We start from the raw sequence: 7482 nt of genomic DNA on the forward strand, positions 1-7482 counted from the left end.
ATGCTGGCATCAGAAACATGGCCGCTTCGCAGACCCCTGGGAGGTACAATGAAATCTCTTTTATTGTTTAGAACTGTACAACACTACTAAAAAACGAATAGTTTTAAACATGTGTAACGACTAATAAAATAGTCCAAACACACTGATAATATAATTTATGTGCGTGTTATGCTATTCAAAGTAATGCATATATGCTTAATTAGCTAGCGCAATCACTATTACAATCATAACAAATAAAAAATATGTGTAAGGCCTAATGGCAAAAATCCATATCGTCTGACACATAAAATTGATTGTTTTGTTAATTACAATTTTCACCGAACCTATACTGAACAAAGTGAAACAAAAACCAAAATGGCGCGTGAAAGAAGTCCGATTTTGTCATGCTAAATAAGTTCAGCATTCAGTTCAAAATATGGAGGTAATTTATACGTTTTGAATCAATTTATTTAGTAACTTTCATTTAAATACCTTCTTGTATTTACTTTTAGTGTAATGCATCATGACAAACCCGAAACCACAAACAAAATAGTCAAACAATGCTGTTGGTTCGCAACTTTCAGCATCTGGAAAATCGTTCCGTGAAAAAATCGTGCGCTGGCAAGTAATATCGGTAATATGCTTGAAAAATCTCAGTGGTTTAGATTATCATAATTATTGTTTATTTCATATGGTTCTCTAGGTGCTGAAATCGTCATTTAAATACGCTGGCGGAGACCCTGTCGAGACCAAATCACCAGAAAAGGCACGTATATAAAAATTCCCGGCAGTATCGCCAGCTGCCCTCCTTAAGCTTGCTGTATTATTATCCGCGCCAGATTTCTGCCATCATATCATCATACCTGTGTTCGTTTTCATCAGCAAACTCCTGCCTCGGTTTTAATTTAAACATCAACTCCGGAGCCCGGACTGTTACTGGTTATGACGATGCTGGAGTGCAATTCGAACCGCTTTCAACTACCTGAAAGGAGCTACATATGTGTACTGCTGGAGCTTTCAGTAACCGTATTTCCGGCGGTGTTCCGTTGCAGAGTAACCAGCTGACTATGGATGCGATCAGTAGTAGTGAGAAAAATTACTTGCTACCAAGCTTGCTACCCATTTTCCATCTCATCGAGGTGTCGCACCCCACCAGATCTTCCAGCACATCTGGGCTGCGATGATTTTGTCGCTGAATGGATAGACTAAACGCTGCGAGCCTCTTGAAGATGCTGGAGATGATTTTCACCATCAGGTGCATGAAACGCAAGGTAAGTGCTCCTTATAAATGCCAAAAGGAACCATTAATAGAAGCACCGCCACAAGGCGATAATATCCACTGAACATACAATCCAAATCATGTTCTTGTTTGCAGTTATTTATGAGCTGATCATCGAATTCATATGGAGTTTGGAGTGCATCGACTGATATCTGCTGTCAGTATCAAATAATCGCTCACGAGGACCTAACTTGCTGGAAGCACTCGACAAAATTCACTTATAGGTCATTGCGCGCGGCAAACCTAACTTCACTATTTTGACAGGTACTGGTCCTGTTGTTTACGTTTCGGACTTAGAATTTTTTATCCAAATTAAATCTGCATATTGCACGATGTTGAAGACATTCCATTCTGTACATTCCGCATTCAAATATTGGTAATTATCGATAAGTTTAGGTAATTATCGATCAGAAAATCCAAAGAATCATAGAAGAATCTCAAAATTAAAATAAAGTCGTCTGTAAACAACAGGACCAGTACCTGTCAAAAGTCGTGCGTGACGTCACTGTGCAATGGAGTATTGCTTTATGGTAGCTTCGAGGCTGAAACCGAAACCGCTGGAAATTTCACACTGCTCGAATGTAGGGTTTTGTCCACCAAGGATAGGAAACAGATTTCAACCGATTCCACTGAAGAGAAATGTGGGCTACTCACAATAAAGTAGCGGTGGCTGTTGAAGTTCGTCGTATGGAAGTAGTAGCAGCACACAATTCACATGTGGAATTGCGAAAAAAACCGACAAAAGCTGCCAACTAATGTACATTTTTTCTTTGTCTTGAAAATAAAAGTTGAAGTTGAAGAAATTTCAATTTTGTATTATTTACTGGGACCAAAGAATGATTAAATCTTTATTTAGCTAAATAAACTATATAGATGATTAGTTATAAATTTTATGAATGTCTGCTATTCATGTTTATCGATAGGCCATATGAAATGCATTACTAATCAATAATCCAATTTATGTGTAGCGCTTATACATTTGTTATATGATGTACACATGAAATGCATTAATATTATGCTATTGCAAATATCTATATAGGCCACACATAAAGCTTATATAGATTTTTTTGGCAGTGAACAAGCCGTGGGTACAAACAATATAAAAAATATTTGTTGCTTTTTGACCTAGCTTCCATATTGATGCGATGCGTAGTTGATGAGGACGGATGATTTGTCCATACAAGGAAATTCATTTTACTTTAAATGTTGTGGCGCCATCTCGTTCAAACAGCACCTTTGTCTTTGCCTTATTTCTTCAGGACTGTTCTCCACCTCGTGTGCGTGGAAGGAACATTGAAAGTTTACGATATCGAACAGCAGATGGCACTAGTATATATGCAATATTACATTGATACAAACACGCAGCAATACCACCTGTCGCCTGATAATGGAAACATTGCAATTATTCAGTTTTCCGCGAGCGGTAATGGCCGCCAGCTTGCCTGCGGGTCAGTCTCTGATTTGACGTTTCTGGAGGTCAACTGCACCCACCGCTCCGAGCATTTTGACCAATGTTGCATATAAGAAGGTGCTGATTCGGTGAATTCAAGCCTTCTTATATACCACATTGATCAAAATGCTCGAATGGTAGGTGCAGTTGACCTCCAGAAACGTCAAATCAAAGACTAACCCGCAGGCAAGCTGGCGGCCATTACCACTCGCGGAAAACTGGATACCATCAGGTGTAGTCTTCTTCTTCTTATTGGCATTACATCCCCACACTGGGACAGAGCCGCCTCGCAGCTTAGTGTTCATTAAGCACTTCCACAGTTATTAAGGTTTCTAAGCCAGGTTACCATTTTTGCATTCGTATATCATGAGGCTAGCACGATGATACTTTTATCACAGAGAACAGACATGGATGCTCGAACAAATTTTCGGTAAAAACGTGTGTAAAGATTTAAATCGCACCTCAGCGCCGCCAACGCAGGCTGTCCGACATAAAAACTCAATCTCACCAAGTGATGGCGTTGGCATACACTACATAAACAGAGTGTATGTAATGTAGTGCTGCCACCTAGGAGCGAGCCTAGGAGCAATTCGGAATGAACTCTAGCGCTAAAAATTAAAACACGGCAAATTTTAACCATATTTATCAGCACACTAGCACCGCGCAACGGGGGCATAACGACATACTTCAAAATAACCAGTAAAAACTTTACACAAGCACGCGAATGAAGATGAACGTCTGTACTCTGTGCTTTTATGCCCAGGGAAGTCGAGACAATTTCCAATCCGAAAATTGCCTAGACCGGCACCGGGAATCGAACCCAGCCACCCTCAGCATGGTCTTGCTTTGTAGCCGCGCGTCTTACCGCACGGCTAAGGAGGGCCCTCATCAGGTGTAGTGACTGTTGTTAAAATGTTTTGAAAGGACCTCAAGCGGATTTTTTGCTAGAATGCAACTGACGGACGACGTCCTATTGGTAACTCATGCTGATTGGGCTCAGAGCTGATTGGCATTTATATAAAACATATATCGACAGGAATTTTGATGTTAATATTCCTTTGGATACCAAAAGTGATATTGACAATGCGCTCGTATCTTTGACAAATTTGGCCATGCGCTGGCACGATACCATGGTGTTCTTCTAAAAAAGCGAGTTACGATGTTCGGTGCTGCAAGGACACGCAGCTAACCTCGAGGGTGCGTTGTGTACTGGCCCCCCTTTGAAGCATTAGTTTCTGGTTGTACCGAAGGGAATATGGGCTTGGCGGCAATAGAAACGGTTTAGCGGGTCGGGGATGTAGTCCTGCCTCCCTCGGTGATCCCTAACACCGCACTTCCTGGTCAACCCAGGATGTCTGTTGAGCAGATTCCCCCTCCATTGCTTAGGAAGAAAAAAAAACACACAGACATCACCTCAATTCGTCGAGCTGAGTCGATCGGTATATAACACCACAGAGAACAGACATGGATGCTCGAACAAATTTTCGGTAAAAACGTGTGTAAAGATTTAAATCGCACCTCAGCGCCGCCAACGCAGGCTGCCCGACATAAAAACTCAATCTCACCAAGTGATGGCGTTGGCATACACTACATAAACAGAGTGTATGTAATGTAGTGCTGCCACCTAGGAGCGAGCCTAGGAGCAATTCGGAATGAACTCTAGCGCTAAAAAGTAAAACACGGCAAATTTTAACCATATTTATCAGCACACTAGCACCGCGCAACGGGGGCATAACGACATACTTCAAAATGACCAGTAAAAACTTTACACAAGCACGCGAATGAAGATGAACGTCTGTACTCTGTGAGGAAACTTCCGCACTGATGGTGCCCCGACTACCGGCGGCTATCGCAGGGGACGCTTTCGCGCATTGCGCCGACTTCGTCTTCGGGTTGCAGAGGTGGTCCGACAGTTCCGGTGGTGGATGACGTCCGCACTGGCGGTGCCCTACATACCCGAAGCACCCAAAAAAAAGTAAACCCTCAAAATTCGGCGAAAGAGGTGGGATGAACTTCCAAACAATTTCGCGGGCACAGAGAAGTCATTAATTTTTCCCTTGGCTTGATCATCGCGGAACATTAAATAAAGCTGATGGAGGTCTGACTTTGCACCAGTAAAATGTGTGCCTAGACATGTCGTAAAATCTCGATTAATCGATTAGTAACTAATCGATTACTCTCGATTCTTATCGATTATTGAATCGATTAATCGTTGGGTAGTAATCGATTAAAAATTAATCGATTATCACAACGATGAATCGATTAATCGAAGTAATCGCTTTATTAGCGACATCCTTATGATGTCGCAAAATCCCGATTAATCGATTAGTAACTAATCGATTACTGTTGATTCTTCTCGATTATTGAATCGATTAGTCGTTGGGTAATAATCGATTCAAAATTAATCGATTATCACAACGATTAATCGATTAATCGAAATAATCGATTAATTTGCGACATCTCTATGTGTGCCATGGTCGGAATGGATTTCATCTACTAAGCCGCGACAACTAACGAATCTTTGCAGGGCTGCTACAAAGACCGCGGACGATAAATCGGATACTATTTCTAAATGTATGGCCTTGGTTACGAAACATATAAAAATACAAATATAGGCTTTCACTCGTACGAACTTTCGAAAACCGACCTTTATAAATACCGTTCCGGCAAAATCCACGCCGGTACGAGAAAACGGTGCAGCTGGAACTACACGAGCTTCGGGTAAACGTCCCATTACGGGCTGCAGACAACGAGGGTTCAATCGGAAACAGGTAACGCATTTTCTCAACACCTTGCGAATGGTTGATTTGGCGTTAATCAACCAAAATTTTTGACGCATGAGCGACATTAGTCCGGATGGTCCTAGGTGGAGATTTTCCAAATGCATATCACGTATCAGCATTTCAGAGACATGGCTTTTGTTCGGTAGCAACATTTGGTGTCGAGCATCATACGATAAGCGAGAGTTTTCTAATCTTCCTCCTACTCTCAACAATCCACCTACCAACACAGGATCTAGTGCTGCTAAACGACGGCTGGGCTTTCTCGAGGAAATTAAGTCAAATTCACGACCGCATCGTGCTTTCGTGCTGTGCGGTTCTTTCTCTCTTTGCGGAAGGAAGTTTTTAATACTACCCGAAGCTATTTTAATTTCAACGGTGCTTCTTAGCGCTATTTGTACCCACTGATCCCGTTACGATCTCTGCAAGGACCCGTGCCTTCGTTTTACGTTGGACCCGTTTGCGGAAGTAAAATTCCGACAAGCGGTGGTAATCCTGCAGGGACACCGTTCTGGGAAAAAACCTCTTAGAAGGTCACGTCTCCACGCTCAGCAATGAGTATTAACAAAAACAAGAGGAAGGGGAGTCTCTGAATTCTCCACTTCCTTCAAAGAAACAAGGTTTCAAGACCGTCCTGCCCAAGCGCGGAAAAAATAGAAGGAAGCTGGATAATTCAGATATTCCTTCTAACTCTAATATCGGAACTAATTCTTCTCCAATCGAACTGATCAATCAGTTCGATTTGATCAATGATGCAATTGAGCAAACCGAATCTACCTCTAGCCCAGGTGATTCGATTCATGCGAAAAAACAAAGATTCCGCCAATTGTGGTATCTGTTGCCGAGTTTTCTGGCTTCCGGAATGAGATTTTGAGTAACCTTCAGGGGATCAAGGTTTCATTTCAGATTGCTAGGAAGGGTGACTGCCGCGTTTTGCCGGGATCGCTTTGACGATCGCAAACGTCTACTTCACTATTTAACTGAGAAGCGCCATAAATTCTTCACATACGACGACAAAACTGAGCGATTGTTCAAAGTCGTCTTGAAAGGTCTCCCCAGTGATGACAAATCACTGGATGAGATTAAAATTGAAATTTCTCAATTACTTGGATTTTCACCAGTCCAAGTAATTAAGATGAAAAAGAAATCCCATTCTGGTACTTCCCAGAGGGCATTTCTCAAGAATTTTATTTAGTTCATTTTAACAAAAGTGAACTAAATAATATGAAAAGTTGGAAAAGGCCTGTATTATGTCTCATGTCCGTGTTACATGGGAACATTTCCGCAGGCCTGGGGAAATTTCAAAACCCTACCCAGTGCCGTAAGTGCCAAAAGTGGGGTCATGGAACCAAACATTGTCACATGGATGCTAAATGCATGATTTGTGGTGGAACCTCTCACGCCAAGGACGCATGTCCTGTGAGAGAAGATTCAATAAATTTAAGTGCGCAAACTGTGGGGCAATCATAAATCCAATTTCTGGGAATGCCCTTCACGCAAAAAGTTTTGAATTCCGTGCAAAATTGATGACGGGAAATTCCAATCGGATCCCAGATTCGACAGGTAGAAATTTTTCAAACGCTCAAATTTCGAAACCGGTTACCGGTCGAGCAATTCATACCCACCACAATTCACAAACAAATTTTGCCGCTCGTCTACGGGTAGCAAGCGCTTCAGTAAATTCCAATTTTTCCAATGTACCTACGTATGCAAACATCGCTGCTGGTAGACAAAATTTCTCTTCTCAAAATGAGGTTTATACCCATGTCCCAACGGAAAATAACGGTCATGTTGCCGATTCAGGTAGCATGACTGCTTCGATTTGATTTTTAACTGAACAATTGCATCACATGATTGATGCAATGTTCAAAGCAAATACCATTCCTGAAGCTGTTCAGGTTGGTATAAAGTACACAAAAAATTGTTATCGGACTCCGTTTCAATGGATCCAAATAATTGTGTGAAAGTTCTAAATTGGAATGCCCGCTCTCTAA

The 7482-nt window shown here is 41.7% G+C and overlaps 1 long non-coding RNA gene across 1 annotated transcript; it reads left to right on the top strand.

Moving 5' to 3' along the window:
* Window positions 1–344: 344 nt before the first annotated feature.
* LOC134220227 (uncharacterized) lies at window positions 345–2067 on the top strand. Its single transcript, XR_009981811.1, has 4 exons — window positions 345–421; window positions 492–613; window positions 683–1250; window positions 1355–2067. It is a non-coding gene; the product is annotated as an uncharacterized LOC134220227 (long non-coding RNA).
* Window positions 2068–7482: the final 5415 nt, after the last annotated feature.

The sequence above is a fragment of the Armigeres subalbatus genome, chromosome 3 (genome assembly GCF_024139115.2).
Source record: "Armigeres subalbatus isolate Guangzhou_Male chromosome 3, GZ_Asu_2, whole genome shotgun sequence".
NCBI lineage: Eukaryota > Metazoa > Arthropoda > Insecta > Diptera > Culicidae > Armigeres > Armigeres subalbatus.